Source organism: Choloepus didactylus, chromosome X (genome assembly GCF_015220235.1).
Source record: "Choloepus didactylus isolate mChoDid1 chromosome X, mChoDid1.pri, whole genome shotgun sequence".
NCBI classification, from domain to species: domain Eukaryota; kingdom Metazoa; phylum Chordata; class Mammalia; order Pilosa; family Megalonychidae; genus Choloepus; species Choloepus didactylus.
The window spans coordinates 161,192,122-161,210,127 of NC_051334.1; the positions used below are offsets into that span (position 1 = coordinate 161,192,122).

At 36.8% G+C, this 18,006-nt stretch overlaps 1 pseudogene; it reads left to right on the forward strand.

Moving 5' to 3' along the window:
• The first annotated feature begins 226 nt into the window (after positions 1-226).
• Positions 227-8,806, forward strand: LOC119522429 (annotated as a pseudogene).
• Positions 8,807-18,006: the final 9,200 nt, after the last annotated feature.

The window sequence follows — 18,006 nt, forward strand, 5'->3', positions numbered from 1 at the left end:
TTAATCAGGGACGAAAGGATCTGGGGAAGTGCATGTGGATGTATCATGAAGTGGGCACAAAATGTGAAGTTCTTTATATCATGTGTTAATGACTGTCAAAAATATTTATTACAGAAGAGGAACTAAACAACAGAGTAGACAGAAAACATTGGCCAGTTGACATCAGTCAGTCTCTGTAATTGGCCACCCTAATGCTGGAACAATGGGCTCATGAATGGTTGTAGCCATGGTGGCAGGGATCAAAGCCATGTATGGACCCTACAACATGGTAAGACTTATTTAGCTGCTGCCACTTCAGAAGGTCCAATTATCCAGCACTATGAACCATTGCTACCATTCTGATATGGTACTATTCTTTGAGAAGACTACACAGATGCTTGCTGGCAGGTTGATAACATTGAAACCCCTTCAACTCTGAAAAAGTTTTCTATGCCCCTTTCCTCTTTTGAAATATAAGCATTTAAAGTTATAACTTTCTTTCCAAGCACTGCTTTAGCCACATCATACAAATTTTGACATGCTATGTTTACATTTGCATACTGTTTGCAATAATTTCTCATTTTCCTTGTGATTTCTTTGAATTACGAGTTACTCAAAAGTGTGTTGTTTAATTTCCTGATGTTTGGGTTTTGACAAACATCTTTTCTATTTATTTTAAATTAATTATATTGTGGTCAGAAAACATGTTCTGTATAATTTCAGTTCTAAATTTATTGAGACATGATTAATGGCCTAGCATATGGTCAATTTTAGTGGATTTTCCATATCTACTTGAAAAGAATGTGTATTCTGCAGTTGATGTGTGCAGTGTTTCTATAAATATCAATTAGGGTTAGTTGATTGTTAATGTTGCTCAAATATTCTATACCCTTAATTAATTTATGTCCACTTGTCTATTAATACAGACACAGGATTGTTGACATCTCCAAATATATTTGTGCATTCCTCTATAACTCCTTTCAGTTTTTCCTATTTTTGCTTAATATAACTTGAAGCTCTGTATGTAGGCACAGGCACATGTAGCATTTCTATGTCTTCTTGATGCATTGACACTTTGATCATTATGAAATTCCTTCTTTGTCTCTGGTAACCTTTCTCTTCCTGAACTCCACTTTGATATTCCACTCCAACTTTTTATGTAGTAGGTGAATGCATGTTATATGTTTTTCTCCTTGAAATTTTAATCTATCTGTGTCTTTATGTTTAAAATTTATTTCTTTTAGATTGCATATAGTTGAGTCTTAAAATCCAGTCTGAAAATATCAGCCTTTAATTGAAATGTTTAGATGATCTACGTATAACAAATTTATTTACTTGGTTGGTTTAATTCTTACCATCCTGCTATTTTTCTCCTGATTGCTTCATATGTTCTTTGTTCATTTTTGTTTCCTTTTCTTGACTTCTTTTGAATAGATGTTTTTTTTTGTTTTAGAATTCTATTTTATCTTCATTCATCTTATTACATATATCTCTGTATTTTTCTTAGTGGTAGCTCTAGGGTTTCAAATATGCATCCTTAACTTATCACAGTCTACTCTGAAATAACACGGTATCACATGTATAATGTAGGAAACAAGTATGTTGCTGTTTCCTCCTTCACATATTTTGTGCTATTGTTGTCATGCATTTGATATTTACATATGTTAGATATCCAGTGATATATTGTTATTAATTTTGATATGAACAACCAACAAAATAAAAAAAGTCTTTTTATATTTACGCACATATTTACTATTTCTGATACAGTTCATTCCTTTGAATGCATCCAAATTTTAATCTATTATAATTTTCTTCAGACAAAAGGACATTGCTTTACCATACTTATAGCTCAGGTCTTATGATGTTTAATTGATTTATCTATTGTCCTTCTAAAAATCTTTCTTTTGCCTTCACTTAAAAAATTAATTGTATTGATGTATAATTTGCATGCAATAAAATAACCCCTTTAAATTGTAATTTGAATTTTGATGAATGCAAACACCTGTGTAACCAGTACTGCAATCAACATGTAGTAAATTTCCATCAACTCAGAAAGTACCCTGTGCCCATATGCAATCAATAAAATGTTGCATTCCAAGGCACAATCAACCACTGATCTACTTTCTGTCACTATCAATTATTCTTGCCTTTTCTAGAATTTCATATATCTGAAGTCATTCTGTATTGCTTGACTAGCTTCTTTTACTCTGCATAATGTTTTCAGATCTATCCATTTTGTTAAATGTATCAGTATTTGTGGTAGGCAGAATTCTAAGATGGGTCTTAGATTCTGGCCACCTGGTAGCCACACAGCTTCTCCAAGTTATTCAATCAGGTACTAATCTGGGTGCTGCTCTGAAGGTATTTTGGAAATGTATTAAGTTCCAAAATCAATTGACTTTAAGACAAGGAGATCATCCTGGGATAGCCTGGTCTGATCAGGTGGACCCGTTAAAGGGCATGTATTCTTCTTGGCAGGGAGGTTCAAAGTAAGAGAGATGAGAGGCAAGAGAAATTTTGCTTGCTTTTAAGAGGTAAACCGCCATGTTGTGAAGATGGCTTCAAGGCAGGGAATGCCAGGTATCCTCTATCAGCTCAGGAAAGCTCCCGCAAGAAAAGCAAGTACCTGACAGCAGCCTTTAGGAGCTGAAAGTGATTCCCAGCTCACAGCCAGCAAGAAACTGAGTTCAGACAACAACCTGAACAAAGTCGGAAGCCAGTTCTTCCCCAGAGCCTACAGATGAAGACTCACCCCAGGCAACACCTTGACAAGAACCTGAGTGGAAAACTCAGCTATGCCATGCCCAGACTTCTTACCTACAGAACAGTAAGAAAATAATTGGGTATTGTTTTAAGCCAAGTTTGTGGTAATTTGTTATGCAGCAATAGAAAGGTAATAAAGTACTTCTTTCATTTTCATTGCTGAGTAAGTAGTGGAATCATAAAATATATGGACTTTTATCTCTGGCTTTTTTCACTTAATTTAATGATTTCAAGGTTCATCCATGTTGTAGAATATATCAGTACTTCATTCCTTTTTAATTTTTTTTAAATTTTTAATTTTTTTGCTAGAAAAGTTGTGGGTTTACATAAAATGCATAAAATATAGGATTCCCATAAACCACCCTACCACAAATATTTTGCATTGTTGTGGCATATTTGTTAAACTTGATGATAGCACATTCTAATAATTGTAGTATTAATTAAAGTCCATAGTTTAATTTAGGGTTCCCTGTTTTGTATACTGTAGTTCCATGGATATTTTCAAAAATTTTATTGTTACCATATATACTATCTAACACTTCTCCTTTTAATCAGATTCATATATTTATTTCAATGCTGTTAATTGCATTCACAATGTTGTGCTACTGTCACCACCATCCATTACCTAAACCTTTCCAGAATTCCAAATAAGAACGCTGTACATTTTAAGCCTTAACTTCCCATTTCCTATCAGGATTTCATTCATTTTAATGGCTGAATAATATTCTATTATATGTATATACCACATTTTTTAAATCGATTCATTGGGTGATGGACACATGGGTTGCTTCCATCTTTTGGCAGTTGTGAATAATGCTGCTATGAACATTGGTGTGAAAATATCTGTTCGAGTCCCTGCTTTCAATTCTTTTGGGTATACACTTAGTAGCAGGATTGCTGGATCATATGATTGTTCTATACTTAGCTTTCTGAGGAAGCACTCAACTGTCTTCCATAGTGGCTGTACCATTTTACATTGCCACCAGCAATCAGTGTTTATATTTTCTGCATCCTCTCCAACATTTGCAATTTTCTGTTTTTTAAAAATAGTAGCCATTCGAGTGGGTATGAAATGGTATCTCATAGTTTTGATTTGCATTTCACTGATGGTCAATGATGTTGAGCATCTTTTCATGTGCTTTTGGCCATTTGTATATCTTCTTTGGAGAGATGTCTTTTCATGTCTTTTGCTGATTTTTAAATTGGGTTGTTTGTCTTTTTGTTGTCAAATTGAAGGATTTCTTTATATATTCTGGATATTAATCCTTTATTGAATATGTAGTTTCCAAATATTTTTTCCCATTGTGTAGGTTATTTTACTTTCATGATAAAGTCCTTGGAGGCACAAAAGTTTCTTACTTTTGATGAGGTCCCATTTATCAATTTTTTCTTTTGTTGCTTGTGCTTTGAATGTAAAGTCTAAAAAGCTATTGCCTAACACAAGGTCCAAAGATACTTCCTGAAGTTTTCTTCTAGGAATTTGATAATTCTAGCTCTTATATTAAGGACTTTGATCAGTTTTGAGTTGATTTTTGTGTATGGTGTGAGAGTGTGAGGTAGGGGTCCTTCTTCTTCTTCTCCTTATTCTTCTTCTTCTCCTCCTCCTCTTCCTCCTCCTCCTTCTTTTTGCAAATGGAGATCCAGTTTTTCCAGCACAATTTGTTCAAGAGACATTTTTTTTCACAATGGAGTGGCCTTTGCCCCATATCAAAAATCAGTTGGCTATAAATGTGAGGGTTGATTTCTGAGCTCTCAATTTGATTCCATTGGTCTATATATTTGTCTTTGTACCAGTACCATTCTATTTTGATTACTGTGGCTTTGTAATAAGTTTTAAGATGAGGAAGTATGAGTCTCCCAACTTCATTCTTCTTTTTCAAGGTGACTCTATCTATTTGGGCCCTTACCCTTCAATATAAATTTGATGATTGGCTTTTCCACTTCTGCAAAGAAGATTGTTGGAATTTTGATTGGGATTGCATTGAATCTATAAATTGCTTTGGGTAGTATTGACATCTTAATGATATTTAGTCTTTTAACCCATGAATGTCAAATATCTTTCTATTTTTTAGGTCTTCCTTAATTTCTTTTAGCAGTGTAAGTCCTTTACATCCTTGGTTAGATTTGTTCCTAGATATTTGATTTTTTAGTTGCTAATGTAAATGGAATTTAAGATTTCTTTTTCTAATAGTTAGTTGCTTGTGTATAGAAACGCTGCTGATTTTTAGGTGTCTTTCTTATATGTCACCACTTTGCTGAATTTATTTATTAGCTCTAGGAGCTTTATTGTGGATTTTTCAGAACTTTCTATGTGGAGGGTCATATCATCTGCAAATAGGGGAAGTTTTATTTCTTCCTTTCAATTTAGATGCCTTTTATTTATTTTTTCTGACCTAATTGCTCTGGTAAGAACTTCCAGAACAATGTTGAAGAACAGTGGTGAAAGTTGGCATCCTTGGCTTTTTCCTTATCTCAGAAAGAAAGCTTTCAGTCTTTCATCAATATGTAGGGTGTCAGCTGTGAGCTTTTCCTATATGCCCTTAATAATGTTGAGGAAGTTCCTTCCATTCCTAGGGTTCTAAATATTTTTATCAATAAAGGGTGCTGTATTTTGTCAAATGTCTTTTCTGCATCTATTGAGATGATTGTGTGTGTTTTTTTCCTTCATTCTGTTGATGTGGTGTATTACATTAATTGATTTTATGGTGAATCAACAGTGCATATGAGGGATAAATCCCACTTGATAATGGCATATAATTCTTTTAATATACTGTTGGATTTGGTTTGCTATTATTTTGTTGAGGATTTTTGCATCTATATCTATAAGATATATTGTTCTGCAGTTTTCTTTTCTTGTGGGATCTTTATCTGGCTTTCATAGGAGGGTGATGTTAGCCTATGTAGAATGAGTTAAGGAGTGTTTTCTCTTCAAATTTTTGGAAATGTTTGAGCACAGTGGGGTTTAAGTCTTCTTGCTATGTTGGGTAGAATTCCCCTGTGAAGCCATCTGGTCCTGGGCTTTTCTCTTTTGGGAGATTTTTGATGAATGATTCAATCTCCTTATTAGTAATTGGTTTGTTGTGATCTTTTATTTCTTCCTGAGTCAATTTAGGTAGTTTGTGTGTTTCTAAGAATTTGTCCATTTCATCTAGTTTATCTAATTTATTGGCATATGTTGTTCCTAGTATCCTCTTTTAGTGTTTTTATCTTACCTGAGTCAGTTGTAATGTCCTGTTTTTCATTTCTGATATTTGTTATTTGTATTGTCTCTCTCTTTTTAATTTGTCAGTCTAGTTAAAGGGTTGTCAATTTTATTGATCTTTTCAAAGAACCAACTTTTGGTTTTGTTGATACTCTTTTTTTTGTTTTCTATTTCATTTATATCTGCTCTAATCTTTGTTATTTCCTTCTTTCTGGTCACTTTGGGTTTGGTTTGCTCTTCTTTTACAATTTCTTCTAGTTTTGAGGTTAGGTCTCTGATTTGAAGTCTTCCTTTTTTTTAATGTAAGCATTTAGCTATATAAATTTCCATCTCAGCACTGTGTTCACTATGTTCCCATGAGTTTTGGTATGTTGTATTTTCATTTTTGTTTGCCTCAAGATATTACCTTATTTTGCCTCTCATTTCCTCTTTAACCTATTGATTGTTTAAGAGTATGTTTTTGCTGAGGTGTGGGACTGAGGCCGTGAGCCAGCTGCTCCAGACCATCAGTTTGTCCCATCATTAGTTAAGGTGCAATTCTGTAGATCTCTACATTGTAAAGGATTTATTGTTTGGACCTCTGACTATTTCTTGAAGAAGAAAGTCAAACTTAATTTCAGATGGTCTAATCGGTTATAGGGCTGCAATCTGTGGATCCTTCTTGGCAGCTACTTCTGAAGCTAAGGGCTAACTGAAACTAAAACCTAGGTCTGGTCAGTCTGTGAGATCTTGGGAGGATATTCACTTCTTACTGGGTCTTAGCTTGTTTTGGTTCACTAATGCTGCTGTTGCGCAAAATACCAGAAATAGATAGGCTTTTATAAAGGGAGTTTATCTGGTTACAAATTTATAGTCCTGAGGCCAGAAAAGTGTCCAAACTAAGGCATCAACAAGAAGATACCCTCACTGAAGAATGGCTGATCGTGTCTGGAACACCTCTGTCAGCTGGGAAGGCATGTGGCTGGCATCTGCTGATCCAGGGTTGTGTTTCAGCTCCTCTCTCAGTTCCTCTGCATCCGTATCTTAACATATCCAAACCTTCTGTCTGCAACTCCAAGCATCTCTAAGCATCTCTCAGCATCAGCTCCCAAGCATCTCTCCAAAAGTCTCTCTCAGCTGCTTCAGGGGCATTTTGTCCTCTCTCAGCTTCTCTGGAGAAAATTCTGGACTAGCATCTAAAAGCGTCAGCAAACATCTGGGTCTCTTGGCTTGGCATGTCCCGGGGTGTTTTCATCTCTCTGCTCTCTGTGTGAACTCTCTTTAAAGGACTCCAGTAAACTAATCAAGACCTACCCTGAATGGGTGAGTTCAAATCTTCATGGAAACATTCAATCAAGACATCACTCCCTAATCAGAAAGATTAATAAATATGCCCCCACAAGATTGCATTAAAGAATATGGCTTGGGGGGGGGCGGGGACATAATGTATCCAAACTGGTGCATAGCTCTAGGGAGGCAGCCTTTGTTCATGGTTCATTAGTTTGCGACAGGTCTGGACAACCTCCAAGAGAAGCCTAGCTGCCCCATCCATCTGGATTTCTTGAAAGACTCAGTGACCATCAAATGAGGGCACAATTTCTGTTGCCCTTGCATCAATAAGTCCTGGAAGATACTTTCCCCTGCACTGTGTATTGTTTTTCCTGTCCAGAGAAGAATTTCAGGAGCAACACCCTGCTAGGTAATTTGACTGAAATTGCTAAGCTACTCCAGATCAGAAGAAGCGAAAGGAAGAAGCAGGAGGAAATTGCTGTGTGTGAGAGTCAGTGAGTTTCTGACTCTTTTCTGTGGGAAGGACCTAGAGGTTTTATGTACACAGTTCAGTTTCTCCACTAAACACCACACACCTAATTAAGAAAGCTACCCTCTCTCACAGAAAACTTCTAGAATATAGCATTGGGCCATTGATGAATAATATGGAATGAGTTGAAAAAGTGATAACTATGCAAGCCAGGAAATCAGTGGAGCTAAAAAAGAAGGTAGACAGTAGGAGAGAAGAAATAAATTCTGAATTTGAATGACTTAGGTTATTTCTACAGAATAATCAAAAGATTATTCTTAGATACAAGATGAAGAGATGGAAATTTTAACAAAACTCAATGAAACAATGAAAACCTAATAAAATCCTCAGATCGCATTTCTACATTAAACATCTATTGAGGGAGATAGAGGGAAAATGTCTACATTCAGGACTGGAATTACTGATGAATATTAAGACTATCCTCCACAAATATGTAAAAACCTAAAATACTGGACCCTTTTCATTCAGATTAAAGGAACATGGATTGAGTCTTCCTCCACAGTATTCTGGTTTAGACAGAATTATTAAAGGATTTAAAGTAGGTGTGATTTTAGATGTTGAAACAACATAGCCTCAGCTTATTGTGTCTGAGGATAGAAAAATTGTGCAATATGGAATGACAAAACAAAATCTTCATTATAACCCAAGGAGATGTTATCTCTGTCCTGCTATCCAGTGCTCTAAGAGATTTAATTTTTGGTAGGCATTACCAGGAGGTAGAAGTGGGAAACAAGCCTAAATGGACATTGGGGGTTTGGTAAGACTGTTTTCCTAGGAACTAGCAGAAACAGTCATTAGTTCAGGGTGGATTCTGGTTAATTGGACATTATAATGAGAGTGGCATTGTTGCATTGGGTCCTAAGAGAATCCAGTTTCTGCCAATAAGGTCCAATAAAATTGGTATTTTTCTGGAATATGATGTGGGTGAAATTTCCTTCTATAATTTGAATGATAGATCTCTTTTCTATACTCTTAATGATTCCTTTAACAAATCTCTTTGGCCTGATTTCTATTCTGGAACAGTTTCTGCTTCTCTTAAAAATCTCATTAGTACCAGATTATGAAAGATGAAGTACTGGAACAACTCTGTCATTTTCTTTCAGTTTATACATGTAACTTAGCCAGTAAATTTATAGTCTCGGTAATTCTAGATTCTTTTTAAATTTAATCTCTAAGCAAATGGAATAAATATTTTCCCCTCATTTTCAGCAACTATAAATATATGGTAGCAATGCCATTTTCATAGATGTTATGGATATCAATTGTCACTTGCTTTAGAAATTCTAAGATAAAATATTTGAGAACTATATTTGCTAATACAGCTAATAAATTGTTTTTTATTTTTCAAGTTGCCTATAAATTCTGTTTTATTTTAATTAAGTCATCATTAACATAGCTAAGCTATCTATGAAGGAGAGCACCAGCTAACACAGAGTGAAAATATAAAGACTATGAAAAGTGGTTTTTGTTTGTTTTTTTTTTTTTTTGTTAGTTACTGGTGTTCAGGGAAATCCCTGGCATATCACTTGCTAGAAAAAACAATGAACCTGAAGAACAGCTTCAGATGAAACTATAGGATTACTGTCCAATCTTTTTGAGCATACAAGGGTATGCCCTGAATGTGCACTTGTTGCCTTAGTAATTTCCCCATTTACACAAATACAAAAGCCCCCTCTTCTCCCCAAGTGACCCTTTGCCCCAGGTTGGTGTGGTTTGTTTATTATACTGATTTAGCTGTCCCACAAGCTGTTTCTGTGTACATGTCAATTTCTGGAATGGCAAGCCAGAGATATTGTACTGATTCAGTGTGTCTGATATCAGACAGACTGGTACATACATGAACCCAGCATGAGCATAGGGATTACTTTGCTCCCTCCGGAACTGGGACTTGGCATCTGCACTGAGAACATGGACTGGCTCCTCACCAAGTCAGGGAGACAGTGGTGTAGATGACAGGAACAGAAACATGAGTTTTTGTTTTATAATATAGTAGATTTATTTATTTTAAAAAATTCTTTGAAATTATAAGTGCAATACATGCCTACTGCAAGAAATAACACAATCAAGATTGAATAAGGAAATTGTTTCTTATATTTTTTCCCATTATGAAAATACTGAATACTCCTTATAAAAATTATTTCCCAAATCAGAAAATATAGAGCAGAGAATATCACCCACAGTCCCACCAGTTAATATTTTTATATTTTTCCTTCTTTCCCTACCACTTTTTTCCCCATAACTGAAATAATAGCTCAGAGATGTTTAGGCTTTCCTTTTTTAAAGAATAACAAAACATTTCTTAACTGAAACTATGAAACTGTAACCCATAACATTCTTTGAAATTTGCTAACTACTTGTTAAATTGCACTTGGAAAGTTATCACTTTTATGTATATATGTTATATTCCACAATTAAAAAAAAACTGAAAAAGAGTATATTGTTTAATTTCCACTTGCTTGTGAATTTTCCATTTCTTTCTCTGTTATTGATTTTGAGCTTCATTCTGTTGTGGTTGGAGAATATACATTGCATGATTTCAATATTTTTTAATTTATTTGGTCTTGTTTTGTGACCCAGCATATGGTCTATCCTGGAGAATTATCCATGCACACTCGAAGAATGTTTATGCTGTTTTCATTGAGTGCAGTGCTCCATATATGTCTGTTAGGTCTAGTTGGTATAGTGTATCATTCAAATCTTGTACTTCATTATCGATATTCTGACTAGATGTTCTATCCATTATTGACAGTGGTGTGTTATAGTCTCCAACTATTAATGTAGAACCATCAATTTCTCCCTTCAAATCTGTCGGTATTTGCTTCATGTATTTTGGAGCTCTGCTGTTAGGTGCATATTTATTTATAATTGTTGTATCTTCCATTTGTATTATTTTTATCAGTATTTAATGCCCATCTTTGTCCCTTGTAAATTTTTTTGGTTTAAAGTCTATTTTATCCAATATTAGTATAGCCACCCCAGCTCCTTTTTTTTTTTTTCAGGAAAATCTTTATTATTAAAATTCCTTTTATCTTACAAGGGTTGCATATACCAGAGACCCCTACTAATACGGCTTTTGCCTGTTTTTTTTTTTTTTAACATTTTATTTTGGAATAAATTAAAAGTTATAGGAACAGTTGCAAAAACCATACAAACCCCATACACAGAACTCCAGCATTCCCTGACCCCCCTGATACCCCCCGATACCCCCCGATCCACAAACTTTAACATGTTGTCCCACTGCTATTTCTTTCCCTCCCTTCCTCTCTCCCTCCCTCTCTCCCTATCTATCATCCCTCATCTATTGCTCTGTCTTCTGAACATATGAGAGCTAGCTGCACACATCCTTGAACATACACTATAATTCAAGTATACACTTCCCATGAAGAAGAACATTCTTTTATGCAATCCCATTAAGTGCAGCTAAGAAGTACAAGAGATTCAACAATGATACAAAGCTTACATTCTATATTTCCTTTTCCTTATGTTTCAACTGTGTCCCTTTGAGCCACCTGTTCTCTATCCTCCTGTCCCATCCAAGTTCATCCTTAGTATTCAATTGTCATCTAGTTAGACTGACTTTTTTTTTTCAGTTGTGGAAACATATATACAGCCTAAATCTTCCCATTCCACCCCCTCCCTAGCCTTTCATTAGTGGGAGTAAACACATTTAGAATGTTGTAATGCTATCACCTTCCCACTCTCCATTGCTAGAAATTTCCCTTCACCTCAAACAGCAACCTTACACTCATTTCTTAACTCCCCATTGCCCCTTCCCCATTTCTCTTTGATACCAGCTTAACTTCTATAGGACACATAGACTATATTCCTATACTCCTCCATTCCCCCACCTTTGTATAGTTCTTGTCAAAAATTACATATTTTATGTTGAGTTCCAAACCACTGATTTGTCCTTAGAGTTTGTGTATTTTATATCATGTAGGAAGTAAATAGTGGAGTTAAAATTCAAAAAATTATTGACTTCTATTTGTATTCCATTGTGGTTGGAGTATGTGCTTTGAATATATTCAATTTTCTTTTTTCTTCTTAAATTTATTGAGGCTTGTTTTATGTACCAGCCTATGGTCCCTTCTGGAGAAAGATCCGTGATCCCTAGAGAAAAATGAGTGTCCTGGTGATTTGGGATGTAAGGTTCTATATATGTCTGTTAAAATTCTCTATATCTCTTTCTACTTTCTTTGTTTCTCTGTTGGTAGGGCTCTCTTTAGTATCTGGAGTAGGGCAAGCCTTTTATTAGCAAACTCTCTCAGCATTTGTTTGTCTGTGAAAAATTTAAGCTCTCCCTCAAATTTGAAGGAGAGTTTTGCTGGATAAAGTATTCTTGGTTGGAAATTTTTCTCTCTCAGAATTTTAAATATGTCATGCCACTGCCTTCTTGCCTCCACGGTGGCCACTGAGTAGTCACTACTTAGTCTTATGTTGTTTCCTTTGTATGTGGTGAATTGCTTTTCTCTTGCTGCTTTCAGAACTTGCTCCTTCTCTTCAGTATTTGACAGTCTGATCAGAATATGTCTTGGGGTGGGTTTATTTGGATTTATTGTATTGGAGTTCGCTGGGCATTTATGCTTTGTGTATTTATATTGTGTAGAAGATTGGGGAATTTTTCCCCAACAATTTCTTTGAATACTCTTTCTAGACCTTTACCCTTCTCCTCCCCTTCTGGGATACCAATGAGTCTTAAGTTTGGACGTTTTATTTTATCTATTGTATCCCTGAGATCCATTTTGATTTTTTCGATTTTTTTCTGCATTCTTTCTTTTGTTTTTTCATTTTTTGTTCTGTGGACTTCTAGGACTTTTAGTCTTTGTTCAACTTTCTCTAATCTTGTATTGTGAATATCCAGAATCTTTTTAATTTGGCCAACACAGTTGGCCAGTTACTTTTATTTCCATAAGATCTATTTTTTTATTTACTCTTGCAATGTCTTCTTTATGCCCTTCTAGGGTCTTCTCTATGTCACTTATATCCTGGGCCATGGTCTTCTTGATGTCCTTTAAATCCTTTGCCACGTTTTCATTCCTTGATTGTAGTTCTTTGATTAATTGAGCCAAGAACTGGGTGTCTTCTGATATTTTGATATGGGTGTTTGGACTTGGGTTCTCCATATCGTCTGGTTTTATATGCATTGAGATATTCTGTTGTTTTTGGCCTCTTGGCATTTGCTTTGCTTGATAGGGTTCTTTCGAGTTGTTAAAAAAAAAAAAAATCAAATGCCAATCTAATTTTTCAGAAACACAGGTTGGTGGTGTATACTTTCTCTAGGTAACCAGCAGGTGGCGTCTGTGAGTCACCTATACCCCTCAAGTCAGCTTTCCCCAACCTTGTCCCTGCGGTTTTTGGGGAAATGATTCTTGTGGGTTCAGTTGGAGAACTCAGTTTGGGTATGTTGCTAGAGCCGTCCACCTTGAATGTGGGGCGTGTGTCAGGGTGGCCAGGGAGGCAGGGCAGTTTTACTATTCAATCCCCCCAGGTGTTCCTAGAGATTCAAGGCCATCACAAGAGTCTAAGCCTTCATTTCAAATCCGCCCCAGACCCTCTCTCTTGCTGACCACAAACCACCGGACTTGGCGCAGCATCCCTGGGTTTTCCGAGCGGGCCCTCTTTCTCAGCTGTGATCTTCCAGGACCTCTGCTGAGGGAGGGCTGTGCTACGTCACAACTGTGCACCGTCTCTCAAGGGCCGCCCTGGGCCGCCCTGCCGTGCAGCGGTGCTCTCAGCCTGATGCAAAAATGGCCGAACGGGGCATCTCCCCACCACCCTCCTCGCACAGTTCCGCCTTCCCAGCTCCGGGACAAGTGGCAGGGCTCTGGGCTGTGGGCACGGCTCTGGGCAGGAGTTTATCCAGCCCTCCGGGGGACCAGCTGCTAGCCACGGGATTTCTTTCTGCTTCTGGCTCTCCCCTCTGTTTCCCTGGACCCAAGGGTATCTGCAGCGGGCTATCTTCCAGGCCAGACACCAAGAGGCTGGCCCAGCCCCCTCTTGCTGTGTTTTACTGTGTGGTTCCTACTATCGCAGCTGCAGCCACTTCTGGTCCCCCCCCCCCTTTTTTTTAAAGAAACAGTTTGTCTCCAGCCGCCAACCCCTGGCTTCCCCACACTGCAGCACAGCTGCGGGTCTTCCAGCCGGCTTACTCACTCGTTTCGGAACGCACATTCCTGGTTACACCAAGTACATGGCCCCTGTGGTGCTAGGAGGCCTCATCCAAGTGGTGCATTGCTGAAACTGGTACCCTGGGTCTCCTTCTGGTTTTTTTCTTGTATTTTTCACAGAGATTTTTTTTGTCCTGTCTCACCTAGCCGCCATCTTAAGTTCCCTCCCCAGTTCCTTTTTTGTTACTACTTGCATGGTATATTGTTTTCCATTCTTTCACCCTCAACTACTTGTGTCTTTGAATTTAAATTAAGCCTCTTGTAGGCAGCATATAGTTGGGTCGTGCTTTATATCCCTTCTGTCAATCTCTGCCTTTTTTCTGGAGAGTTTAATTCATTTACATTTAAAATCACTACTGATAATACAGGACTTTGTTCTGCCACTTTATTATTTAGCCTTTGTAAGTCATACTTTTTTATTCACTCACTTCCCTAATGCCTACTTTTTTTTAAATGTTCATTTTATTGAGATATATTCACATACCATGCAGTCATACAAAACAAATCGTACATTTGATTGTTCACAGTACCATTACATAGTTGTACATTCATCACCAACATCAATCCCTGACACCTTCATTAGCACACACACAAAAATAACAAGAATAATAATTAAAGTGAAAAAGAGCAACTAAAGTAAAAAAGAACACTGGGCGCCCTTGTCTGTTTGTTTGTTTCCTTCCCCCACCTTTCCACTCATCCATCCACAAACTAGACAATGGGGAGTGTGATCCCCATGGCCCCCCCAATCCCACTGTCCCCCCTCATAAGCCACATTTTTATACAACTGTCCTCGAGATTCACGGGCTCTGGGTTGTAGTTTGATAGTTTCAGGTATCCACCACCAGCTACCCTAATTCTTTAGAACCTAAAAAGGGTTGTCTAAATTGTGCATAAGAGTGCCCACCAGAGTGACCTCTTGGCTCCTTTTGGAATCTCTCTGCCACTGAAGCTTATTTCATTTCCTTTCACATCTCCCTTGTGGTCAAGAAGATGTTCTCCATCCCACAATGCCGGGTCTACATTCCTCCCCGGGAGTCATATTCTACGTTGCCAGGGAGATTCACTCCCCCGGCTGTCTGATCCCATGTAGGGGGGAGGGCAGTGATTTCACCTTTCAAGTTGTCTTAATACCTACTTTTATACTTAGTTCCTTTTTTGTGTTGTATCATATTGTGTGCCTTCTTTTTTCTATCTGGATAAATTTTCATCTGTTTTACTTGTGGTTACCATGGGGTTAAAACTGAACATTCTAAATATATAACAATCATATTTTGTTTGGTATCAACTCAACTTCAATAGTATGCATATATACTTCTCCTATACCCTCTTGTCACCCCATCATTTTTTTGTACCTGTTACCACATATCTTTATACATTGTATTTCAAAAAACCTAGATTTATCATTACTTTTTATGCATTTGCATTTTAGCAGCTGTACAAAGTAAGACGTGGAGTTACATTCCAAAGAATAATACTGGCATTTATAATTAACAAAATGGTTACATTTATTGCAGATCTTTATTTCTTTTTATGCTGCTTTGAACCACTGTCTGGTGTCCTTTCCTTTCAAACTGTTTTGGACCAGTCTTGCTACCAGCTGGAAACCAGTCAGTGACACCAGTTGATGCCACGTGGATCAGAAGTTCTTGTCCAGTGAACCTTGCCCACGTACCTCAACCACACAGTCATGAGTATAATAAAATGATATTGTTTTAAGTCCCAAGATTTGGAGTTGTTTGTTATACAGCAATATATAACTGGAATATTGGTCAATGAGGTAGTGGAGACTAAATACATATTATGCTTCCGGTAAGCTTGGAAAAGGAAAGATCAGATAACAGCTAGAGGGTCACATTAAGATTGAGTGGGGATTTCTTTTAAAGACAGCAGAGACTTGAGAATGCTTAGCTGCTGATGGGAAAACATTGCTTTTAGGACCAGATTAATGGTGATGAAGTCCCTCAGCTTTTATTTGTCTGAGAATGTCTAAATATCCTCATTTTTGAAAGCAAGTTTTGCCAGATGTACAATTCTTGGCTGGCGGTTGTTTTCCTTTAGCACTTTAAGTATTTCAACCCACTGCCTTCTTGCCCCCATGGTTTCTGATGAGAAATCGTTACTTAATCTAATTGGGACTCTGAGCTTCTTGAATATACATATTTATGTGTTTTGCTGAGTTTTGGTAGTCCACTCTCATTATTTCTGTGACTATTACTTCTGCTTCTTTCTCTCTTCTTCTGGAACTCCAGTAATGCATTTATTGGTGCACCTGATGATGTCCCATAGCTATCTTAGGCTATTTTTTGCCTTTAGCATTCCTTTTTTCTCTCTGCTCCTCAGCCTGTCTCATTTCAAGTGTCTTGTCATCAACTTCACCCATTCTTTCTTCTGTCAGCACCAATCTGCTCTTGAAATCCTCTTGGGCATTTTTCATATCAGTTATTGTGGTCTTCAACTGCAGTAGTTCTGTTTGGTTCTTTATTTAAATTTATATCTGTTTATTTAGATTTTCATATTGCTCATTCATTGTTTTCCTGACATCATTTAGTTCTTTCTCTGTACTTTCCTTCATCTTCTTGAGCATGTTTTCAGATATTTTTTTTTAGTTTTTTTATTAATATATATTTTTTATTGAGATTGTTCACATACCATAAAACTTTCTAAAGATCTAACATGTACAGTCAATTGCCCACAGCACCACCATACAGCTGTGCATCCATCAACACAATTAATTTTTGTTTCAATTTTTAGAACATTTTCACTACTCCAGAAATGAAATAAAGACAAAACAAAACAAAACAAAACAAAACAAAGGAAACTCAGATCCTCCCATACCCCTAACCATGATTCATAGTTTTGGTATAGTAAATTTGTTATTGTTGATGAAAGAATCTTAAAATACTACTAACTGTAGTATATACTTTGCAATAGGTGTATATTTTTTTCCTATATTCCTCTCTATTACTGACTTCTAGATATAGTGTCATTCATTTGTTCTAGTTCATGAGAGAGATTTCTAATATTTGTACAGTTAATCATGGACATTGTCCACCACAAAATTCACTGTTTTATACATTCCCATTTTTAACCTCCAACTTTCCTTCTGATGACATATGTGACTCTAAGCTTACCCTTTCCACCACCTTCACACATCTTTAAGTAGTTAGTTATCCTCACAACATGCTACCATTTCCCCTGTCCGTTTCCAAACATTTAAGTTCACCCTAGTTGAACATTGTGCTCATAATAAGCAACCACTCCCCATTCTTTAGCCTCATTCTATATCCTGGTAGCTTATATTTCATGTCTATGAGTTTGCATATTATAATTAGTTCCTATCAATGAGACCCTGCAATATTTGTCCTTATGTGTCTGGCTTATTTCATTCAGTATATTGCCCTCAAGATTTCATCATCAAACCATTTTTTTAAGATGGTTTTGTTCACACCCCATACATTCCATCCTAAGTAAACACTCGATGGTTCTCTGTATGGTCACATATTTATGTGTTCACCACCTTCACCACTATCTGTATAAGGGCATCTACATTTCTTCCACAAGGCAGGAAGGAGAGTCAAAGAAGGTAGAGAAGCAAAAGAAAAAGAAAATAGAAAGAGATAAAACAAACAAAACACACACACAAAACTTGATAGCTAGAAAGTGACAAAAGGAAAGATAGCATTAACCTAAAGTAGAATAAAGAGTCAGACAACATCTCCCATGCCAGAGTCCCATATCCTTCCCCTATTCCCCACCCTCACATATGCATTTACCTTTGGTAGATTGCTTTTTTTATATTAAAGGAGGCATAATACAATGTTTCTGTTAACTATAATCCCTAGTTTGCATTGGTTGTATTTCGCCCCCAATCCCACCCTATTTTTATCACCTTGCAATGTTGACATTCATTTGTTCTACCTCATGTAAAAACATATTTGTACCTTTTATTACAATTGTTGAGCACCCTAGGTTTCCCTGAATTACACAGTTCCCCTTTTTATCTTGCCTCTTTCCTTCTGTTGTCCCACATGGTCCCAGCCTTCCTCTTTCAACCATATTCACAGTCATCTTTGTTCAGTGTACTGACATTGCTG